At 43.7% G+C, this 24,620-nt stretch overlaps 1 protein-coding gene across 3 annotated transcripts in view; it reads right to left on the minus strand.

Annotated features, from left to right (window-relative positions):
* LOC110522014 (hippocalcin-like protein 1) overlaps positions 1–24,620 on the minus strand; it is a 66,265-nt gene that overhangs the window by 39,783 nt on the left and 1,862 nt on the right. Inside the window, exon 1 of one of the 3 annotated variants that reach the window (XM_090232314.1) lies at positions 12,159–12,289. The exons of the other annotated variants lie outside the window; for them this stretch is intronic. The gene's annotated coding sequence lies outside the window, so the exon portion shown is untranslated. Of the gene's footprint in view, positions 1–12,158; positions 12,290–24,620 lie in introns of those variants that run through there. 3 annotated transcript variants of the gene reach the window in all.

Raw genomic sequence — 24,620 nt, forward strand, 5'->3', positions numbered from 1 at the left:
TCTTAAAATAATAGACATACATTTTTTTTTCAATTTAACATTTTATTAAGTTTTCTTGTTTTTCAATCAACCAACAAAACACATTCCACATTCACAGATGTGACAGGCTTTAAAAAAATAAAAAATAAAAAAATAATGATACTTTGAAAAAATAAAAATACAATTAAAATGAATGATAAAGTCAAATAAAAGCATTTATTTTTCTTAATCTATATATTTTCCTTGGTACATATATATATATATACATACATACATACATACATACGCACATATACATACACACACACACACATACGCACACGTACTCAAAAACTAAATTAAAATAAAAACACACACAAAAAAAAACATATAACACTTGCAGCAGCACTATCAAGGTTCTTATCAGCTATTTCAAGCATTCGCTGAGACGACGGGCCAATAATTCGTTTTTAGGTTTTACAGTACCTTACACAACATGTATCTGCGCATTTCCCTAGTCACCCCGTTCACTCTGTCCAGTTTGAAATATAGTTGAATAGTGGAGACCAGAGTTTATCAAACTTGGGCTGTCTCTTGTGGAGGTCATAAGTGAGCTTTTCAAGAGGAAGAAAGTCAACAATCTGGTCAATCCACATTTTAAATGTAGGAGGGGTATTAGAGGCCCACAATAGAAGAATACATTTCTTAGCAAAGTATGTAATAGTCATAAGCAAATTTTCTCTGTCAGGATCAAGAACAAAGTCCTGCTGGGCATTAAGAAGATAGATACACGGGGTCATTTCAAACTGTACATCTAGTATTTTCTGTGCAGCAGTATGTACAGATTGCCAGAATCTGGCAATCTCCCTACAGCTCCAAAATACATGCATATAGGTTCCACTTTCAGAGGTACATCTTTTACAGTTAGGAGACATATCTGTTTTCATTCTATGGAGTCTCAAAGGAGTATAATAAAATTTGTACAAAAATTTGTAATTAGATTCTTTCATTTTTCCACTGGTAGAGGAGCAGTATACCCTGTCGCAAACCTCCGCCCATAACTCATCACTGATAGTCAGACCAAGGTCCTTTTCCCAGATTATTTTCAAAGGAGTAAAGGAGGAGCTTCCTTTCTCAGAAAGGAGTCTATAGATGTAAGATATTTAGCCTTTAATGGATTGTGCTGTGACAAGAAGGGTTTCAACTTCATTCAACTGAGTTCTAAACCTCCTCTTGGAGGTAAATGAGGAAATGACATGTCTAATTTGAAGATATTTTAAAAAATGGTATCTTGGCACATCGAATTCACTGCAGAGCTCTTGAAAGGATTTCAGTGTAGTGGTTTTCTGATGAAATAGGTCTGAAAATGTCCTGATTCCTAGAGTATGCCAAAGATTAAAGTTGGCATGCCTCAGGGCTTTTGGCAAGTCTGGGTTGCCTACTATAGGCGAGTGAGAACATATTTGGGAGGAAATGCCCAGGTATTTCTTAGAGTCCCTCCACGCTAGTAGGGTGCTGTAAATCGCAAAGGTTTTGGCTATGTTGCCCACTTCACTAAAGTTATTAATGAATACAATTGAGCTTAAGGGCAATGAACCACAGGATTGGGCTTCTATCTGAATCCACGTTGACTCTTGTCTGTTTGTGATCCATGTTAGCATGTTGCGGATTTGGGCAGACCAGTAGTACAGTTGAAGGGAAGGAAGGGCAAGACCACCTTTAGATTCAGGTTTTGATAAAGTGGAAAACTTGATCCTAGGTTTTTTATTGCCCCATATAAATTTGGTGATGCTTTGGTTAGTTGTTTTTAAGAAGGAAACTGGGAGATAGCATGGGAGAATCTGAAATAAGTAGTTTAGTCTAGGGAGGACATTCATTCGGATTACATTAATTCTGCCTACTAAGCTAATTGGGAGGGAGATCCAGGTTTGGAGATCGTTCTTGATTCGATCCAGGAGTGGAAGATAATTTTCCTTAAAAAGGCTATTCAGATCTGGTGTTATGAAGATCCCGAGGTATTGAAACCCGTGTGTTTTCCATTGGAAAGGACAAAGTGTCTTCATAGAGCTGGTGAGTGTAATATTGAGAGGGCAGACAGTGGATTTGTTAAAATTGATCTTATAACCTGAAAACTTGCATACTGAGCAATTGTGTCTAAAATGAGAGGGAGGGATTTCTCAGGGTTGGATATGTAGAGCAAGACATCATCCGCGTAAAGCGAAATCTTGTGCTGCAGGCCACCTGCAGAAACACCCATAATACTTGGATTGCTCCTTATCAGCTCTGCCAGAGGCTCCGCCCCCAACAAGTAGAGCAGCGGGGACAGCGAGCACCCTTGTCTTGTGCCCCTCAGTCCATTAGTAGTCACCATGGCATTTGGATGAGAGTATAGTGATTTGATCCATTTAATAAAATTTGGGCCCATATTGAACTTTTCTAAGACTGAAAACAGAAAGCTCCACTCCATCCTGTCAAACGCCTTCTCAGCATCCAGTGAAGCGTTTACTTGATCAATAATATCAAAAAGACGGTGAATGTTATCAGAAGAGTATCTGTCTCTAATAAATCCAGTTTGGTCCGCTTTTATTATTTTGGGAAGAAGAGTGTTTAGTCTTTTGGCGAGCAATTTGGTAATTATTTTATAGTCGAAATCCAACAAGCTTATGGGCCGGAAGGACGAGCAGGATAGGGGGTCCGTGTCCTTTTTTTAGCAACACTGTAATGCGAGCTGTGTGCATTGAGTCTGGGAGAACTCCGTTTTTGCAAAAATCCTCCAGCATTGGCATGAAGATAGGGCTGAGCTGGGGCCAAAAAGCTTTGTAGAACTCTCTGGGGAATCCATCTGGGCCTGGGGACTTATTAGGTGGCATGGAGATAATTGCCTCCAGGATCTCCTCAGGAGGGAAGGGGGAGTTGAGATCTTCCTGGTCGGTCTCTGATAGTTTAGGTAGCGAGATTCCCTCTAGGAAAGAGTGGAGTTCTGCCTCTGTGTGTTCTCTCAGAGGTATATAGTTTGCAGTAAAAATCATGAAAAGTTAAATTGATCTTTTTTGGGTCATATGTGACCTCATCCTCTGCTGTTCGGATAGCCATGATTGTACGCTCTGACTGCTCCTTTTTTAATTGGTAAGCAAGCAATCTACTGGGCCTATTGCTATACTCATGGTATTTCTGTTTAGTAAAGAAAACTTTTTTTTTATCTCCCGAGTGTAGTCCAAATTCAGTTTGGCTTTGGCTGCTTTAAGATGACTCCAGGAGGTGCTGTCTAGGGATTGTTTATGTATTTTTTCACAGCATTCCAGCTCCCTCTCAAGATCTAGCCTGTGTGCTTCCATTGCTTTTTTCTTAGAGGAAGCATATGCAATTAGATTACCTCTTAGTGTGGCTTTAGCAGCGTCCCACATTGTGGCCGGAGAAACAGGAGAGTCTTTATTGTCTTGTGTGTAGTTGTCTATCCATGTAGTTACCAATGTATGGAACTCGTCATTTGATAGCATGGAGGTGTTGAATTTCCAGCTCTTTGACCTCGGGATGTTTTTGCAGCGGTCAAAGCAGAGGTGGACAAAGGCGTGATCTGAAAGTGCTATGGGTCCGATTGTACATGTGGCTGAATTTAGAGCTCGCCCCTCTGCCTCGTCCAGGCGCCCCGCGTTTATGGTTATCTTGTTGTTGATGTCAGGCAAAGCGTTTTCCAGGATTGTCACCTTGCCCCCTATCGCACTGAGCTGAGAATTAATGGCATCTAATTTAGTGTTTAGTTCTGTACATTGGGATCTCAACTCAGTAAGGATGTCTTCGACAGAGTGCGAGGTTGGCATTCGTTGTGCCTCGTGGGGGAGCGGGTTCTCTTGCTCCTGGCTAATGGCGCTAGTTTTTTCTGAAGCTAGCTTCTTCTTGGAGGCTTTTTCCGTCACTAATACTCGAGTCCGGGTAAAAATGTCACCTGTAGTGTCGCCTTTTGTAGCCGCCATGACTTTTATTTAATAAAGCTAAATGAGTGTGAACTTGGAGTGGAGGTAAGATTAGGAATTGGAAACTACTTGTGCGGAGCTCTTAGTTCATGCGGCCATCTCGTTCAAAGGTCACGTGATCCCCCCAGATATACATTTTTAAAAGGGGAGGACAGTGGCCTCCCTGTTAACAGAAGTGTCATGTTTTGTTTTGTCTATAATTTAAAACTTTTTGTTCACCTGGTTAAGTAACCTTCGACGGAGAGATTGTAGATGGAAACAAGTATTTGAGTGGAAGAGAATTGTACTGGGTGATGGTGATTGAGAGGGCTTCTGAGTTGAAGTAAACAGATAGATACGTAGACTTGTGAAAGTAACAAAGAAATTGGGAAAGAAAGGAAATGGGAAGTTAGTTGGAAAGTAAGAATTACAATGTTGAATTGTTTAGACTGATTAAGATTTCACTAAATGTTTATTTTCTCTTTAGGATAGGATGTGGTGTCCAAATCTCTCCCTTTGAAAAGTTTCCGGAGGCTGTTGCCTTGGGAGAGCAGTTAGTGAAATTCTGCAGTTCTATTAGGCATAAAGGTACGCACATCTGGTCATAAAGGGAGCTCCCAATTAAGTAAGGCCTGGCTATTTGTTTGTTTTTGTCCTATGTTTTACCACACATACACCAGCACACACACACACACAACCCATCTTTTATGAAAGGTTTTTTAGTAGTGTTAATACTATGTTTGATTTATTGTATGGGGTCTTTTCATTTGGTTTAGGTGGGTTTTTCACAGGTTAGAGAGGGTGTACCTTAAGGGGCACACCAATTGAATGTTTACACATTTTTATTTTCAGAGTTTTAATTGAACACGTGAATTATTCCTAGGGAAAAAACTATGTAAACCTGGTATACAACATGTATGAAATGTTTGAAATGTTTTTTAAATAATGAGTGAGTTAGAGGGAGAGAAAGAGGAAAGAAACACTCACTTAATGGGGTTGAATGACCTCTGACCTCTGTTCTGACTTTCTGGTGAGGCCTGATCACCCTCACTAGAGAGCCTAGAGATGTTAGGTGAGATGTGAACTACAGTTTGTAAACACCAATAAACACTAGTCAAATTTTACTATTACCTTATGGGATATAATTATTTATTTATGGGGTATTAATTATATTTTGATTTGTTATTTTTATTATTTTTAATTAACCAGCAGTGTTTTTATTTTTTACACATTAATCACAATGTGAGTCATGTGTCAAAAGGGGGGATTACCAGTCCCCTGAGGCTTCATGGTTAAATATGCTGAGAGTTTTGTTCACATGCCTGCCTGTAAAAGGAATAAGTGTATCGAAGGATATATGCAGAAGCGTATGGCTGTTTGTTGTGTTTGTTCTGTTTCTGCCTTGCTTTCATATAAATCTCACCAGATTGGGCCTGCTGGATGGTTGAGATTTCTCCCTAAGAATTAGCCGTCTCCCTGAACCTGTAACTCTGCGGTGAGGTCATCGATATGATTGGGGAGTGTAAGCCAATTTAAAAAATAATAATGCTTTCAACTATGTGTTGTTATTCTCTTTGACATGTGTCTTAGAAATTTGTAATAAGAATATTGGTAGAAGTAATCATTTGTCATACAGTAAATAATTTGTCTGGATTTCTTGAATCAGAAATGCGCTAAACTAAACTGTTGTTCTGATCTGTCCTCTCTCGAGGTTATGGTGAAGGTGACCACAGATGGTATCTAGATGCATAAAATGGACAATTTGATCGAGAACAGTGTGAACCTAAACTCCCTCTAACCGGCTGAAGCAACGGCAAAAATGGCGTTCAGTATGGTCCTTCACCACTTCTACCGTGAGACCTGAGTCCGAGTTGGCCACCTGTACACAGTATCCAGTCAAAGCTATCAACTGCCTGTTATCTCATGCCTTTCTCTCAGGAGTGCGACAAGAGTTCCCGTGGAGTGAGCATGGAGAGAGATCCGTTACAAACTTCTCTCATGTTGCTGGTATACTGGTTGGCTAATGAACAAGACATAATGGACTGTAAAGGTGAGAGACATTATCAAGGGCCATCCACTTGGAACATGTGTGCTATTGGGAAGATGAACTGTAAAGCTATCTGAAGAAGAAAATGAAGAGACACCAGAAGATTGAATACCGGGGCGGGGGGGGGGGGGGGGGGGGGGGGGGGTTTGGTCAACTGTGCCCGTATTGGGGTATGAAGTTGATTGTAGAGGTCTACACACTGCAAAATGTATAGTAATTTAGACTAAGAATGGATTGAGATACTGATCTTTCATTGTCACGTGATGAGAGAGTTAATGCTAGAATTATGGATAACCAGTGGCGTGCCGTGGGCCTGGGGCCTGGGCCTTCAGTGAGGTCCTACACAGTCCCACCCGAATTAATCCACCTCTTATTGCCATCATTATGATGCCATGGCTCTAGTAACTATACATTTAGACAGAAACGCAGTATAACCAGGCGTTGCGTCACCTTGAAATTGACATTTTTATTCAGAGAATTGCAGGGGAAGAGTACAATACAGTACAGTTCAACTAATAGGCAAGAACATAGTCGAGTGCAACAGAGTTATATTAATATTCTTCTTCTATCCATTTCTGGTCCACAAGCTTTGAGCTTTAAGTCCCCCCAAAAATAATACAGTTCCTGTTTACCCAAAAACATGACACAATCAATGAGTCTTTTCAATATTTCCCTATTTTTCTTCACCTTTTCATTGTGCAGCTCCGTTGCCCTGTGCGCTTGTTCGTTGAGCTGTAGATCCACTCGGGTGTCCCCAAAAGTTTTCAAAAGCACCATTGCTTGTAAGTGCCCAGCCGTACTTTGGTGTCTCGTTGCTGCCTTGGTTAGACAACTCAAATTTGCAAAGCCAGTGTGGCTCCAAACACCAAATCGATCACTTGCAAATAATAGGCATTCCCAGCAGTACAGTTTGCAGTGCTTCTCGGAGCCTGTGAGCCATTGATAGCGCTCGTAGTTGGAACTTTGAAAGTGGCGAACAAACCCCTTTCCCGCCTGTGACAGGCTTTGTAGCGTCGGCGTCGGGTGACCTCTCCTTACAATGTCTAACTTTTCTTGAAAAGTTCGTCTTGAGAATGGCGTTATAATTATATCCTCGACCAAATCGATATCTTCTCCTCCTTCCGCCATTGTGGGTTGAAAAAACAGCTTAGTAGTACGCAAATTAATTTGTTTATCAAATTCAGTTTCCTAGTTCTGCATAGACCTGCCCATAGGACTTGCCTCTCAATCTTGGTAATCCAATCAAAAGACGTGCACACACTACGCCTGCTAGTTGGCTCCTGTGTAACACTGGAGCCAGCCAGCAGGCGTACAATAGACAACTCTAAAGCTGATTGGTTGACACTAAATTTTCATTTCCATTCACTTTAAGCTACAAGTGCACGCACTGTTGATTCTGAAGGCCTGAGGGAAGATTTTAGACCCCTTGCAACACATGATGGCTGAATATGATTGGATAAAAGATCTAACAAAGACCAGCCCTCCAAATCTCAACCTGGGGCTGGAAGCAGTGCAACGAAGAGGAAAGCTATGAAATGAAGAGTATAACTCTTACTCTGGGGAATAATTTAATACATATTTGTGGGAAAATATATTTAAAAAATGTTTATATTCTGATGATGTTTAGGCCAGCAGAGAATGCCTTGCTGGCCCTGACGGCCCACCACTGTGGATAACTATACTGCATGTTCTTGTAAAATCTGCTTGTGCCAATGTGTGCTAAGTTGAGGGTTTGAACTTTTAGTGATAGAACCAACGTGAATCACTGAGCAATGTCATTCTAAATTTGGGTTCGATAATTAATTGGGTTTTAATTATGATTTGGAAACTGAATGACTTCCCTGACCTATTCCCAATTCCTGATAACATCTCTGATGACGTGGACCCTGAGGATAAGGACCCAGATGTAGAGCTCATGTTCCACACTGTGTGTACAAAGTGCACAAAGAGGAGTCTCTGTCAATAGTATAGGAAAGGTTCTAAACGAGATGGACATTTCCATCACGCTGACCCCTCTATGTCCTGGGAAATGTTCTTGTTACTTATAACCAACCTCATGCTAATCGCATTAGCCTACGTTTGCTCAACCGTCCCGAGGGGAATCCACCAACAAGATAAAGGTTAAATAAATAAATAAATGTAAACATTTAATAAACAAACTACTTAATATTAATTAATTTTCTCCATATTCTTGCTTTTTTACTCGGACTGGGCGAAAAGATCATGGATGTCCTTGCTGACCCCACCATTGCAACAACTCATGGTGACTACACTACTATGTTTTGCAACTACAAGATGGATGCAGTCATGACTGGCATGAAGACAAGCATGCAAGGAAACATGATCTTTGATTTCAACAGCCATCTGCCAAGGAGATCATGCTTGAGACTACCCCGAAGGCATTCGGCTATAACATGGACATTTTGGAGGTATGAAAAAACAGAAGTATGTTTTTATGTCTAGTAACAGGTTTTCTAGTGTGATTTTTATTATGTATACTCCACATTGCATTGTTCTTTTGTCTATAGATTATCCACAACTTCAACAAGATGGCGAATGACCTTCAGGCTCAGGAGTCCCCGGAAGCCATGGCCTACCTGAGGATCATGGGAACTGACCTTTGATACATCAAGTGCAGTGAGCTGAAGGGCATTGCCCAATATGCAGCCATGTATGCTGAGATCCTCCTCAAGACCATGCCCACAGAGGTAATTCACCTGCATACATCAACCTGTACCTCCAAGTGTGAATAACTCTGGTTTTATGCTATTTCCTGCTGAGAACAATTTAATGTACAACATTTATTATCATAACATTATTTTGAAAAAAATTCTGGGTTCAGGTCATGCAGAAGATGGTGGCAAGCACAAACAATCAATTGTTCGCCCATTATATCATCTTCACGGTGTCACGCCCTGGCCTAGTATTCTGTGTTTTCTTTACTATTTTGGTTAGGCCAGGGTGTGACATGGGTGATTTATGTGTCTTGTCTTGTCTAGGGGTTTATAAGATTTATGGGGTTGTGTTCAGTATAGTTGTCTAGGAAAGTCTATGGTTGTCTGGAGTGGTTCTCAATCAGAGGCAGGTGTTTATCGTTGTCTCTGATTGGGAACCATATTTAGGCAGCCATATTCTTTGGGGTATTTTGTGGGTGGTTGTCTCCTGTGTCAGTGTTTGTACCACACGGGACTGTTTCGGGTTTCACGGTTCTTGTTTTTGTAGTTTGTTCATGTATATTTTCTAGTTATTAAAGAACCATGAACTTCAACCACGCTGCGTTTTGGTCCTCCTCTCCTTCCCATGAAGAAACCCGTAACACACGGACAACAATTTCTCCCTGTCAACTGCCTCTGGCTTCCCTCTTAAGTTCTCTCTGTCTGGTACCTTTCCCCCTGGAGCTAAGGGAAGCCTATGCAGTCAGCGTAACATGGTAAATATCCCACTCTCTGTTATCTACTATCTTTCAGAAAATACTCATTCAATTTTGTATTTTCAGTAACAGTAGTTATAGTTTTTAAACATTCTCAAGCATTTATAACATACGTAATAGTAATACATGAAATATTTACAAGAATTTATACATATAACCAAGTTTTCTAATATACCTGTCACTGCTGTTTTAACAGCAGGAAGTGTCCTTCATTCCCTCTGTGGGAGAGGAGTTTGTCACCCAGATGGGAGTCCACATCCCTGAGTTTCATCTCCGCTGTGGAGATGCACACTAACATGTACCACGAGAGCACAGTCAATGCCAAGATCATGGAGCAGTTCCAGATCAAGCTGAGAATTCCCGCTCCTCGGGGCTCCACCCAGAAAATGTAACTCAAAAAATAAAACAAATGGATTTTCTATTGAGTAAATGTATCAATTGTCATGTGATTTTGTTCATCTGCACTTCTTCAAAAAAAGTAATAGAATGCTGATGGTGACCTCTGGTCAAGCTACTCTGATCACCCCCCATGGATGAGGGCAGGACCAATGTAGTGCAATGCAGCCCTCTCTTCTCTGAAGTGAAGTACTGCACCACCGTCCATTACAACATTGCTGGTGACAACGCTGCTGCTGTCACTCCCTATTTCCCTCTCAATGGAGGGACTAAGTAAGTACAACATTTTTGGGATTTTTGGATGTGTCTATCAACAGTTATTGCTAATTTGCCATATTTGAAGATCACACTAGCAAACTAAACAGTCTCTTAGGTTCGATGTTGACATCCAAGGTACTACGAAGTCTTGGAGTACACTGCCACCACCTATGAGCACCTCCGCGAGGGCAATGAGGGACGCCAAAAGGTTTACACTGTGACAATAATCCTGAGAGCAGAGGGTAGGAACATATCTGTACATTTTCCATTGTTCATGCTTTGGTATTTATCAGCAATATATAGCAGTGGTATTTACTTAAGAATCAAAAGTGAAAGTATAAATAATTTCAAATTTCTTATATTAAGCAAACCCGAAGGTACCATTTTCTTGTTTTAATAATTTATGGATAGCCAGGGTCAGGCTCCAACACACACTGTTTAGTGAGTCTGCCAGTTCAGAGGCAGTAGCAATGACCAGGGATGTTAACTTGATAAGTGTGTGAATTAGACAATTTTCCTGTCCTGCTAAGATTGCAAAAGGTAATAGGTACTTTTGCATGTCAGGGAAAATGCAATGAGTAAAAAGTACAAAACTGTCTTTAGGAATGAAGTAAAGTAAGTTGTCAAATATAAATAATAAAGTACAGATTCCGTGAAACTACTTAACCTTTTGTGACTAGGGGACAGTATTTTCATTTTTGGAAAAATAACATTCCTGTAGTAAACGGAGATTTTGTCAGGACAAGATGCTAGAATATGCATATAATTGACAGCTTAGGATAGAAACCACTCTAAAGTTTCCAACTGTAAAAATATTGTCTGAGAATAACAGAACTGATGTTGCAGGCGAAAGCCTGAGAAATCCAATCCGGAAGTGCCTCATGTTCTGAAAGTGCTGCGTCCCTATTGAGCAGTGAATGGGCATCAACCAGAATCCTTTTTCTCCGTATTCCCCAAGGTGTCTACAGCATTGTGACGTAGTTTCACACCTTTATGTTGAAGAATACCCGTAAGTGGCTACATTGTGCAGTGGTCACCTGATGCTCTGAGTGATTCTCGTGTAAAATAAAGAGGTAGCCATTTTATTCCAATCGGTCCTACTGAAAAACCAATTGTCCCGGTGGATATATTATCAAATAGATATTTGAAAAACACCTTGAGGATTGCCATGTTTCTGTCGCTATTATATAGTTAATTTGGAATATTTTTCGCCGTTTTCATGACTGCAATTTCCGGGCAATTTCTCAGCCAAACGTGAAAAAAAATATTATATTTTTGGAAAAAAGGAACATTGGCTATCTAACTGGGACTCTCGTGAGTGAAAACATCCGAAGCTCATCAAAGGTGAACAATTTAATTTGATTGCTTTTCTGATTTCCTTGACCAAGTTACCTGCTGCTAGCTGGACAAAATGCTATGCTAGGCTATCGATAAACTTACACAAATGCTTGTCTAGCCTTTTAGAGATACTGGTTCCCAGTTGGGAACCAACCCTCCCACGTTCAGCTGGAACGGTGGCGCATGGAACGCAAAAATATTCTTAGAAATATTTGACCTCCACACATTAACAAGTCCAATAGCTCAAATGAAAGAAACACCTTGTTCATCTAGCCAGCAAGTCAGATTTCTAAAATGTTTTACGGCGAAAACATAGCACATACATATGTCAAACCACCACCAGACACAGCTCATTTGAATAGCCAAAACATGCAATCAACAAACGCAGGATTAAAAAATAAATAATTCACTAACCTTTTGAAAATCTTCATCAGATGACAGTAGGACTTTTTTTCTCGCAATAATATGCCATTTATATCCATAAATGTCCATTTACATTGAGTTCATGTTCAGAAATTACTCAAAAATGTCCGCAGGAAATCTAGGTAGCGCGGCAAGATAACGTAAATAGACATCATAAACTTTGACTAAATATACATGTTATACATATAGTTAGAAAGATGCACTGCTTCTTTATGCAATCGCTTTGTTACATTTATTTTTAACGTTACAGAAATCGCACACTATTCAATATTCTGAGACGGCGCTCAGATATAAGCTACGTTTCTCCGTAATGTTGGAGTCAACAGAAACACAGATTTCAGCATAAATATTCCCTTACCTTCGATGGTCTTCATTCAGAATGTTCTGGAAGGCTTCATACTTACCCAATACATTGTTTGGTTTCAAGTCTTGTGCCTTTGTATTAGCTACTGCTAATAACATCAGCTGAAATGCACCCAAAATGTCCTCTGGTCCGGAAAAGTTGCGCATCAACTTCAAAATTACATATTATATGTCGACTAAACAGGTCAAACTAAGTGCAGAAGCAAGCTTTATGATGTTTTAAACACACAAAACAAATTTCAATTCAACCGGTCATCGTTAGCTCTTCCCAGAAGTGCTGGAACAAAGGAATGACCGGGACCAATTCGCGCCCCAACGCACAACATATTTTCTCATGGCACACACTAATTTCACTCCCATAGGGCCAATTCTCGCACGACTTGAACGATTAAAAGCTCTACTGAATGAGGACATCTAGTGGAAGACATAGAAAGTCTCCCCAGATTCATAACTGGTTGGGAAGGGTGGGGGCGACGACGTCAAAGTTGCTCCAACTTTCATGACCACAAACTAGTTTGGAAGAATGCCTGCCCTGTGAGTTCTGCTATACTTACAGACATAATTCCAACGGTTTTAGAAGCTTTAGAGTTTTCAATCCAATAATAATTATTATATGCATATATTAGCAATTTGACAAATTTATTTTTCAGTTTACTAGGGGTACCCAATTCCTCCAAAGGGGGCATAAGTCAGCCATATCCTCAACAGGCTAGCTTTGGCTGTAAAGCATATTTTGAAAATTTGAGCTGACAGGGTGATTAACAAGGCTAAGCTGTGTCTCAATATATTTCACTTGTGATTTTCATGAATAGGAATATTTGAGGAATATTTATGTCTGTTGCGTTATGCTAATTAGTGTCAGTCGATGATTATGCGGGATGGGGAGTCACTAGAGGATAACAATAGTGGGGCTATATACAGGGTGTACCAGTACAAAGTCAATGTGTGGGGGCACCGGTTAGTCGAGGTAATATGTACATGTAGGTAGAGTTACTAAAGTGACTATGCATAGATAATAAGTGTGTTAGAAGCTGTTTAGAAGCCTCTTGGACCTAGATTTGGAGCTCCGGTACCGCTTGCCATGCAGTAGCAGAGAGAACAGTCTATGACTAGGGTGGCTGGAGTCGTTGACAATTTTTAGGGCCTTCCTCCGCCTGGTATAGAGGTCCTGGACGGCAGGAAGCTTGGCCCCGGTGATGTACTGGGCCGTATGCACTACCCTCTGTAGTGCCTTGCAGTTGGAGGCAGAGCAGTTGCCATACCAGGCAATGATGCAACCCGTCAGGATGCTATCGATGGGGGCAGCTGTAAAACCTTTTGAGGAGCTGAGGACCGATGCCAAATCTTTTTAGTCTCCTGAGTGGGAATAGGTTTTGTCGTGCCCTCTTCACAACTGTCTTGGTGTGCTTGGACCATGTTAGTTTGTTGATGTGGATGCCAATAAACTTGAAGCTCTCAAACTGCTCCACTACAACCATGTCGATGAGCATGGGAATGCTTGGTCCTCCTTTTCCTGTAGTCCACAATCATCTCCTTTGTCTTGATCATTTTGAGGGAGAGGTTGTTGTCCTTGCACTACACGGTCAGGTCTCTGACCTCCCTATAGGCTGTCTCATTGTTGTGGCATCAGTAAACTTAATGATGGTGTTGGAGTCGTGCCTGGCCATGCAGTCATGAGCAAACAGGGAGTACAGGAGAGAACTGAGCATGCAACCCTGATGGGCCCCCATGTTGAGGATCAGCGTGGTGGATGTGTTACCTACCCATTCCACCTAGGGGCGGCCTGTCAGGAAGTCCAGGATCCAGTTGCAGAGGGAGGTGTTTAGTTCCAGGGTCCTGAGCTTAGTGAGGAGCTTTGAGGGCACTATGGTGTTGAACGCTGAGCTGTAGTCAATGAATAGCAGTCTCACACAGGTGTGCCTTTTGTGGATCTGTTGGTGCGGTATGCAAATTGAAGTGGGTCTAAGGTTTCTGGGATAATGGTTATGTGAGCCATGACCAGCCTTTCAAAGCATTTCATGGCTACAGACGTGAGGTCTGTAGTCATTTAGGCAGGCTTCCTTGGTGTTCTTGGGCACAGAGACAATGATGTTCTGCATGAAACATGTTGTTACAGTTATAGTTTACAAGCCCTGCCACATCCGATGTGCATCGGAGCCGGTGGAATAAGATTTGATCTTAGTTCTGTATTGACCCTTTGCCTGTTTGATGGTTCGTCGGAGGGCTTAGCAAGATTTCTTAAACATTTCTGAGTTAGAGTCCCGCTCCTTGAAAGTGGTAACTCTACCCTTTTGCTCAGTGCGAATGCTGCCTGTAATCCATGGCTTCTGGTTGGGAAATGTACGCACAGTCACTGTGGGGACGACTTCCTCTGGACTTATTAATAAAGCCAGTGACTGATGTGATGTACAGTGGTTCCTCCTTTAAAAGTTAGAGGTACCCAGTGTCACGGTTTCATTGCTCGAATCCACCGCAAAGGGGAGTTGGAGCACTCATTATGCATTTGGGTCCAAAGGTTTTTGTATGACCAATCATATCGAGTGGTTCCAATGACGAATTTGACGTTATGCCACCCGTCGCTGGGGACTTTTTTCAGCAAAGATGTCTGACCAAAAACATTAGTGGAAGCAAATGTAAGTAATTATAACGTCATAGTGAGTCAAGCAAAAAATGTACAATTGAGAGGAATATGTTAGATAATGTAGAGACAAATGATTGTGCATATTTTTCTGTCGTAAAGTTAATTTATGAAAAAGCATATCCAATACCAGGTGTATCAAACTCCATTCTTTGAATGATTCTGTGTCTGCATGTATGTATTACAATTATACATTTCAACAGTGTTTACCGCTCCTGGGACATCAATGATTACACATTGTAACTATGCAATAGACTAGAAACACTTTAAGTAAAGGCTGATTTGTAATTCATATATACAGGAGAAAAACAGTACACTACACTTCCTATGCATATCTAACTCCCTTCATCTGCATTAATCTGAGGAGGTTCTCCCAGCCATGTCAACGATTGAAATCAGGGCAGCAAAGTTTGTTTGTCACCAGAGCCGTTTGGATAATATTACTATTTGCCTGTGAATAACCTTACCTTCATACAAACGTGCTATGCTGAATTCTTGACGCACAACTGAAGATGCTGCCATATGCTGCCAGCACGCCACTCAAGCGGATAATGACGTGTGGAAGAGGGCGAGGAACGAGATGGGAGTAACAATCCAGGCTATTTGCTCTGAGACCGGCATAATAATGTAATGAAACAAGCAGTGAGCAGGTTTCGAAACCTCAACATTCTAGCCCAAAGTCCAGTACGCTATCGACTGTGCCCAAATGTATTAATTGGTTGGGGCCAATTGTGGTTAAACACTATCAATTGGAAAGGGGACAAAGTATTATTAGTTTTTCACAAGCGTAGCAGGCTGTGAATTCTGCTGACAATGTTACTAGGATGGGCTATTAGCTAAACAATAGACTATTCAACCTTTACTAAATAATTGTCTAATAGCCAAGCTAGGTGACACCCCCCTTCCCCAACTTGCAACAAATAATTTGTATACCTTTCCACATCTACCAAAAGTGTGTGTGTGTGTGTATATATATATATATACACACACATCATGGCTCCCGAGTGGTGCAGCAGTCTAAGGCACTGCATCTCAGTGTAAGAGGCATTACTACAGTCCCTGGTTCAAATACCAGCTGTATCATGATTGCGAGTGCCATAGGGAGGCGCACAATTGGCCCAGCATCATCCGGGTTTGGCCGGGGTAGGCCAGGATTGTAAATAAGAATTGCCTAGTTAAATTAAGGTTACATTTTTACATTTAAAAAAACAACTGGTGGCAACCGCAGCGCAATCAGTAGGAGGTGAACAGTGGTTGGTGCTGAAAATATAGCTAACTTGTTATGCAAGTGTTGCACACCAACAGATGGAGAATACCTACACCAGTCGAGCTATTCATTAAAACAATAATTTTAATTTGACTTTACGTACATCAAGAGGACTTAATTGGAGTCTATCATCTATTGCAATTTCTGCTGTTTTTTTTGCTTTTGGCATAGTTTGGATTTATATCGCTGCCGAGGTCAGCGATCAATCTGTTCGTGGGTGAGTTCACTAATTAGCAGGGGAATGGGGGCCTCCCTCTGATAGCTTGCACAGTATTATTATAATAAAAGTTTTTTTGGGGGGGGTTGTCATTGGAAGTGAAGTGAATGAATCATCAACACTGGATCAGTAATGTGGGAGTTGGATGTCAATGATTATTGACTATTTGTATTTAATATGGATCCCCATATGCGGTATGTTTGTTGCTTCACAGTCCCCTGTTTTTTTTTATCTGTTTATTAAATCTAATTTTACTGCTTGCATCAGTTACTTGATGTAGAATGGAGTTCCATGTAGTCATGGCTGTATGTAGTACTGTGCGCCTCCCATAGTCTGTTCTGGACTTGGACTGTGAAGAGACCTCTTGTGGCATGTCTTGTGGGGTATGCATGGGTGTCCAAGCTGTGTGCCAGTAGTTTAGACAGACATCTCTGTGCATTAAACATGTCAATACCTCTCAGAAATACAATTAGTGATGAAGTCAATCTCTCCTCCAAATTGAGCCAGGAGAGATTGACATGCATGTTATTAATATTAGCTCTGTGTACATCCAAGTGCCAGCCGTGCTTCCCTGTTCTGAGCCAGTTGCCATTGTCCTAAGTCCTTTGTGGCACCTGGCCACACGACTGAACAGTAGTCAAGGTGCGACAACTAGAGCCTGTAGGACCTGCCTTGTTGATAGTGTTAAGGCAGAGCAGTTGCTAAATCTGCTCCTGCTATGCCCTCTACTTCTCATCCTGTCTCCCTAACCTGACGCCACTCCCCCAGTGCTCTCTTCCTCTGTGTGTGATTGTGTGGGTGGAGACGGGTGTGTTGGAGGCAGATCCCCACCTGCTGCAACCTGTTCCATAATCAAGACTTCTACAAATACTCAGCCCTGCCACTTCCACGCTGCCAGATTGTAATCTCTGCTCAGTCAGTCTGCGTTTTTTAACAGTTTGTTCCTGCTTAGATCCTGTTTTTGTGTTATGCCTGTTTTCCCTTACCTGACGCCGTTGTCCTCTCCGCTATAGTTCTGCCCACTCTTACTTTGGCACCTGTCTCCAGTCCCATGTCTCGGCAGTCCTGCTACTCTGTCCTGGACCCCCCCACCCCACTGCGTCCTTGGATTCTTCTGCGGACCTGCTTTCCCAATCCCAACTCCCCTTGCTCCAGCCTCAGCCTCTGCACCTGGCTTCCTGAAACCCGCCTGAGCTTCCCCTGGCCTGCACCCCGTCTTCCCCCTGTCTTTCAATAAATACCTTGGTTACCTTATCCCAGTCTCCTCGTCCAAGCTTGCTCTTGGGTTCACCAGTTCTGCTCCACGTGATAGTACGATCTGGGTTTAAATCTAGGCCAGCACTCAGATTCTCTCCACCAAACCCTCGCCACTCAAGGCACCCAGCTCGAGCAGCATGACCAAGTCCTGAAAACACTTCTGGAGCACGTCAAGGAGATTTCACGGAGCCTTTCGGACCTGCAGGGCTGAACCTTCACCCAGAGCTTGCAACCAGCCCCGAGTCCCTCTTCTCTGTCCCGTGAGCCGTTTGTTCCGACCCCCGAGCGTTACAATGGCAACCTCAGAGCTTGCAAGGCCTTTTTGGTACAATGCTCATTAGTATACGAGTAACAGCCTTACGCTTATGCTAGTGAACGGGCCAAGATTTCCTTCCTGATCGGCAGCTTCCGACAGTCCCACATCTGCTCCTCCTACTCCAGCTTCACTGAGGAGAGTCTTCGACCATGCTGTTTGCTGTAGGGAAGCCGCTAAACAACTCCTGTCCTTCCGTCAAGGCTCCCATAGTGTCGCTGATATGGCGATCGAGTTTCGCACCCTCACCACAGAGATGCTACCTGAAGGACCTCATTCGAGCATTTCAGCAAGCTCTCACTAAGACCATCAAGGATTAGTTGGTGTTCAGGGATGAGCCGGATGGACTCGAAGAGCTCATCTCCCTCGCCATCCGCATCAACAACCGTTTCCGTGAGAGTCGGAGGGAGAGGGCAGGTAGGGTTGCATGCCCCATCACGACATCTGCTTCTTTGCTTGGTCCTCCTCCAACTGCCTCCCTTCCTAAGTCCCTTCCTGAACCCATGCAGCTCGGCCGGGCCTGTCTTTCAGTTGAGGAGAGGTAGCGGCGAATCAGCACTAGGAGCTGCCTATACTGTGGCCAGGTTGGTCACTTCGTCTCCATTTGTTCCCTGCAACCATTAAAGGAAGATGGCTCAGCAGTTGGGGGGATACTGTTGAGACAAATCGCCAGCCCATCTCCCCAGTCCCTGCCGCACCCCTGTGTGGCAAAGCCAGGCTTTTCCTCGGGCACTGACGAGTTTCCTGGACTGAGATGATGTTATCCAGTTGGACATGGACTCTGTTCCACTCGATTCACCCCTCGATGCCAATGCTCAGCTCCTTGCCCGTGTCTGTGAACTGTCCCTTTAATCCTGCATCTCTCTGGGAATCACCAGGAAAGAATCTGTCTCCACATAATCGTTCAGCAAACACCACGCCCTGTTGCTGCTGCCTCAGCCTTACGAGTGCTGTTTTCCAGAGCCTAGTCAATGATGTACCCAGCGATGTGATTGGATGCTTCGTTTTTGTCTATTTGGATGACATTCTGATTTTTTTCGAAGGACTCTGAGGCTCATCAGCAACACGTTCTCCATCGGTAGTTGGAGAATACGTTTTTTGTTAACTTCTTGATTCACCCATTCCGGTAGCGGGATCATTTTCGTCAACCACCGCTGAATTGCAGTGCGCCAAATTCAAATGAAATTACTAAGAATATTTCATTTTCATGAAATCACAAGTGCAATATAGCAAAACACAGCTTAGCTTGTTGTTAGTCCACCTGGTCTGTCAGATTTCAAGAGCCTTTCGGCGAAAGCATACCAAGCGTTTATGTAAGCATCTATCTCAGTAGGCAAAATTTTACAAACAGCTAGCAGCCAAGTAGATTGGTCACAAGTCAGAAAAGCAATAAATTAAATCGCTTACCTTTTGATCTTCGGATGTTTGCACTCACGAGACTCCCAGTTACACAAATGTTCCTTTTGTTCCATAAAGATTATTTTTATATCCAAAATACCTCCACTTGTTTGGCGCGTTATGTTCAGAAATCCACAGACTTGAGCGGTCACAACATCGCGCAGACAAATTCAAAATAGTATGTGTAATGTTCATAGAAACATGTCAAACTTTTTTATAATGAATCCTCAGGTTGTTTTTACAGTATATAATCAATAATATTTCAACCGGAATGTAGCTTCTTCAGAGAGGGGAAAAATGGATGCTCCAAGCTGTTGCGCATACAAAACTCTGCTGTCACCCAGCCATACAATGACGCGATCTTTCTTGCTCATTTTTCAAAATAAAAGCCTGCAACTATGTCTAAAGACTGTTCATACCATGGGGAAGTCATATCAAAAGGAATCTGGTTGACATCCCTTTAAATTGAGCGAAGGCAAGCTATGGAACAAAGCTTTCAGGAAAAACAACACTTCCGGGTTGGATTTTCCTCAGGTTTTCGCCTGCAATATCAGTTATGTTATACTCACAGACAATATTTTGACAGTTTTGGAAACTTTAGTGGTTTCTATCCTCATCTGACAATTATATGCATATTCTAGTTTCTGGGCCTGAGAAATAGGCAGTTTAATTTGGGTATGTTTTTCATCCAAACAACAAAATACTGCCCCCTACACTCAAGGTTAAAGCTGATGCATTTGAGTTCCATGCTTCCTGTGTCTTTCCTGGGTTACATTATTGCACAGGGATGGTTATGCATGGATTCCGCCAAGGTCTGGGTAGTCACAGAGTGGTCTGCGCCCTCAAACCTGAAGCAGCTACAGCGTTTCCTGGGGTTTGCACATTTTCACAGAAGATTCATCCGCAACTCCAGCCATCTGGCAGCACCGCTCACCACTCACCTCCACCTCACTCTGTTCCACTGGACTTCTGAAGCAGAGTTAGCATTCCTGGAACTCACTTCCACTCCAGTCCTCACTCATCCAGACCTAAATCTACAGTTCATCGTGGAGGGTGATGCCTCCAACACCAGGGTAGGTGCTGTTCTGTCCCAGGGGTCCCCCTCTGATCAGAAGCTCCACCCATGTGCATTCTTTTCCCGTAAGCTCTCACCTGCCAAGATATTTTTACATCGATAACCAGGAACTCCTGGCAGTGAAGCTAGCTCTTGAAGAATGGCGTCACTGGCTGGAAGGTTCTATCCTCCCCTTCATCGTGTGGACGGACCACAAAAACCTATCCTACATCCAGACCGCCAAGCATCTGAATTCCCGACAAGCCAGGTGGGTATTGTTCGGGAAATTCAACTTCATACTCACTTATCGCCCCGGTTCTAGGAATACCAAGCCTGACGCCCTCTCCCGCCAGTTCAATGCCGACAACACTCGTTCAGAGCCAATGTGCCATCCACCTGCATCGTCTCCTGGGAGATCGAGTCCCGCATTCGCCAGGCTCAGCAGAACCAGCCTGACCCTGGTAATGGTCTTAGAAATGCTCTGTTTGTTCCAGATTCAGTTTGCTCTGATCTTCAGTGGGCCCATTCTACTCAACTAACCGGACCCTCACATTCCTGCATCAGCGCTTTTGGTGGCCCACCATGGAGAGAGATATCCGGGAGTTTGTCTCAGCCTTCTCGGTCTGTGCCCGGAATAAGACCTCTTCTAAACCTACGTCCGGCCTGCTTCAGCCTCTTCCCATACCCAGATGCCCCATGTCACACATAGCTCTGGACTTCCCCCGTCCAACGATAACTCAGTCATCCTCACCATAATTGACAGATTTTCCAAAGCGGCTCACTTCATTCCCCTCTCCAAGCTTCCGTCCTCCTGGGAGACTGGACCTGCTAGTGTTCCATGTGTTTAGTCTGCATGGCATTCCTACTGACATCGTTTCTGACAGGGGACCCCAGTTCACATCCCAGGTATGGAGATCCTTCTGTTCAGCACTGGGTATCAATGTCAGTCTTTCATCTGGATATCAGGACTAGCAGGACTCAGTCCCAAGCCAACCGTTACCGGGCCTCATCCCCAGTCTACACCCCAGGGTAAAAGGTATGGCTCTCATCAAAGGACCTGCCATTGACGGTGGCATCAAATAAACTTTCCCCCCGAATCATTGGCCCCTTTGAGATTGACCGTTTCATCAACCCCTCAGCGGTGTGCCTGAAATGGCCAGCCTTTCTCAAGATCCCCCCTACCTTCCACGTATCCCTCATCAAACCTGTCAGTTCCAGTCCCTTGTCTCCTTCTTCCAACCCCTCGGCTCATCGATGACCATCCTGCCTATACCGTCCGGCAGCTTCTGGACATGTGCTGTTGGGGCCGCGGCTGGCACTACCTGGTAGACTGGGAGGGATACGGACCTGAGGAGCGCTGCTGGGTTCCCCGTTGTCATATACTGGACCCCTCCCTCTTACGTGCTTTCTACACCTCACACCCAGATAAGCCTGGTCGGGCGCCAAGGGGCACCCGTAGAGGGAAGGGTACTGTTACATCTGCTCCTGCCACACCCTCTACTTCTCATCCTGTGTCTCCCTAACCTACCACCACTCCCCCGGTGCTCTCTTCCTCTGTCTGTGTGTGTGTGATTCTGTGAGCAGAGACACGCTCCACGTGACAGCAGTGTTTTATTATGGACATACTTCAGTCCGGAGCCCCCAGCGACGGCCTCCGGTCCGGGGTCCGCAGCGAGGGTCCCCTCACCAGAGGCGCCACCGCAGATGCCCACCCGGACCCTCCCCTATAGGTTCAGGTTTTGTGTCCGGAGTCCGTACCTTTGGGAGGGGGAGGGTACTGTTACGCCCTGACCTTAGAGCCTTTTTATGTGTCTAGTTGGTTTGGTCAGGGCGTGATTTGGGTGGGCATTCTATGTTCTGTTTTCTATGTTTTTGTATTTCTATGTTTTGGCCGGGTATGGTTCTCAATCAGGGACAGCTGTCTGTCGTTGTCTCTGATTGGGAATCATACTTAGGCAGCCTTTTTCCCTTTTGTCATTGTGGGAAGTTGTCTTTGTTAGGGGCACTATATCCCTTGTAAGCTTCAGTCGTTTTTGTTATTTCTTGTTTTGTTGGACATTTGACTAAATAAAAGGAAACGTACGCTCACAATGCTGCACCTTGGTCTTCCTTGAACGACGGCTGTGACAATTACTGCATACAATAGCTGTAGGATAAATAGAAGTATTCTGTCACGTCCTGATCTGTTTCACCTGTCCTTGTGATTGTTTCCACCCCCTCCAGGTGTCACTTATTCTCCCCAGTGTATTTATCCGTGTGTTTCCTGTCTCTCTGTGCCAGTTCATCTTGTATGTTAGTCAAGTCAACCAGTATGTTTTTCCCCATACTCTTTTTGATACGTTTTGACCCCTGCCTGACTATGGACTACTTTCCCACCTGCCTGATCATCCTGCCTGCCCTGACCTTGATTCTGCCTGCCCTTCGGTACCTTTTGGACTGAACTGGTTTTGACCCTTTTGCCTGTCCACGACCATTCTCTTGCCTTCCCCTATTGGATAAGTAAATATTGTAAGACTCCAGCCATCTGCCTCCTGTGTCTGCATCTGGGTCTCACCTTGTGTCATGATAGTTGTAACTGGCCATGACAGACCCTGCAGACTTGGACCAGCTCCACTACGCTGTCTCCCTGCAGGGAGCCACCATTGGGAGACAGGAGTTGTTGCAGGGCCCTTTTGGAAGGGCTCAGTTCCTTGACGGAACGCCACGACCATGGGATAAAGGCTATTAGGGAGCAAATCAAGGAGTTAGCTCAGAGGCTGCCTGCCACCACTACCACTTTTCCCTATCTGTTTGTACAGCCGATCCCGGCTCCTCGAGAACCCTGCTTACCACCTCCGGAGCGATATTCGGGGAATCCTGGTACCTGCCAGGTTCTCAGTGCTCACTTATTTTCGAGCTACATCCATCTTTGTTTTCTTCAGACCAATCAAAGATAGCGTATATAATTATGTGAATGTTGAGAATGGCACTCTCCCGGGCTACAGCAGTTTGGGAACAACAATCTGCCATTTGCGGTAATTTGGAGAAATTCATGGCAGAGGTGAGACAAGTTTGTCTCTGGTATCCGGGAGAAAGGCAGCCAGCAAACTGCTTGATTTATGTCAACTCCCGTAGTGTGGCAGACTATGCGGTAGACTTTAGCACATTGGCTGCCGAGAGTGCTTGGAATCCGGAGTCTCATTTCGATACTTTTCTGCACGGATTATCTGAGGTAAAGGAACTGCTCGGGAACTGCCGGTGGACCTTGACTCCCTTATCGCCTTAACCATTCAAATTGATGGACACCTAAGGAAACGCAAGAGTGAAAGGTGGTCTGGTCTCAGGCACACTCGTGCACCCGATATGGTGAGTTCACCTCCTATGGAATCCGGAGGTTTCAGAAGGTAGCTCTTCCGAGAGGAGTCGAAGCCACTCGAGCTCTCGTGAATCTACGACGGGTGGGTTGGATACTCCTGAGCCTATGCAGTTATGAAAAACTAGGCTCAGTTTGGGAGCGCTCACGGAGGCTGAATAATAACCGTTTTCTGTACTGTGGAGGGGCAGGACATTTTTATAGCTATCTGCTCTATTAGGAAAACCTTGTCCCTTGTGGGTACCAGTACTAAGGTGAGTCAGACTGGGTGTTACCTAATTCCCATCAACCCCACACCCTTTGGTCTCCCCACAGCACAAGGACAAAAATCTAAGTCTCTCCTAGTGCTCATCGACTCTGGGGCTGATGAGTTTTTTTTATTTTTATGGATGCCACTATTGTTTCGGCACTTGGTATTCCCACTCACCTGCTCTCTGTCCCCATGGATGCTAGGGGCACTGGACGGCCTGGATAGGGGAAGTCACCCATAGGTACTGTACCCGAATTAAACAAACAGGCATTCTATTTTTGCTCTATTATAGTGGCCACTAATTGACATCGATCAAGTGCACAAGGCTACATGTGTGCAAAAATAACATTTACATAGTAAAAAAATATATAATTCCCCCTCACTCAGACACAAGTGGTACTGTGAAGTACAACAACAAAAGCAATTTCTTTGAGCTACACTGCAGGTTACTACATTGTACACTTTTTACCTGTGGACATCTGTTCTACAATGTGCCAGCAGAGCATGATACCCTTGTCATAATTGATCTCTTTCAGGCAGAGTACACCTGGCATACCCCTATTTATCCATTGTATTGAGAAAGTGTGGTGTTCCTTTCACCTCTATAGTGGCATCCAGCTTAAGCCAGGCCCAGCTCCAGCTACACTTGATCCCTGAATCCACTTGAAAATGAACCACATATTGGGAGGGAAAGGGAAAACATGAGTTCAC

Source organism: Oncorhynchus mykiss, chromosome 4 (genome assembly GCF_057628025.1).
Source record: "Oncorhynchus mykiss isolate SJ-2025 chromosome 4, ASM5762802v1, whole genome shotgun sequence".
NCBI lineage: Eukaryota > Metazoa > Chordata > Actinopteri > Salmoniformes > Salmonidae > Oncorhynchus > Oncorhynchus mykiss.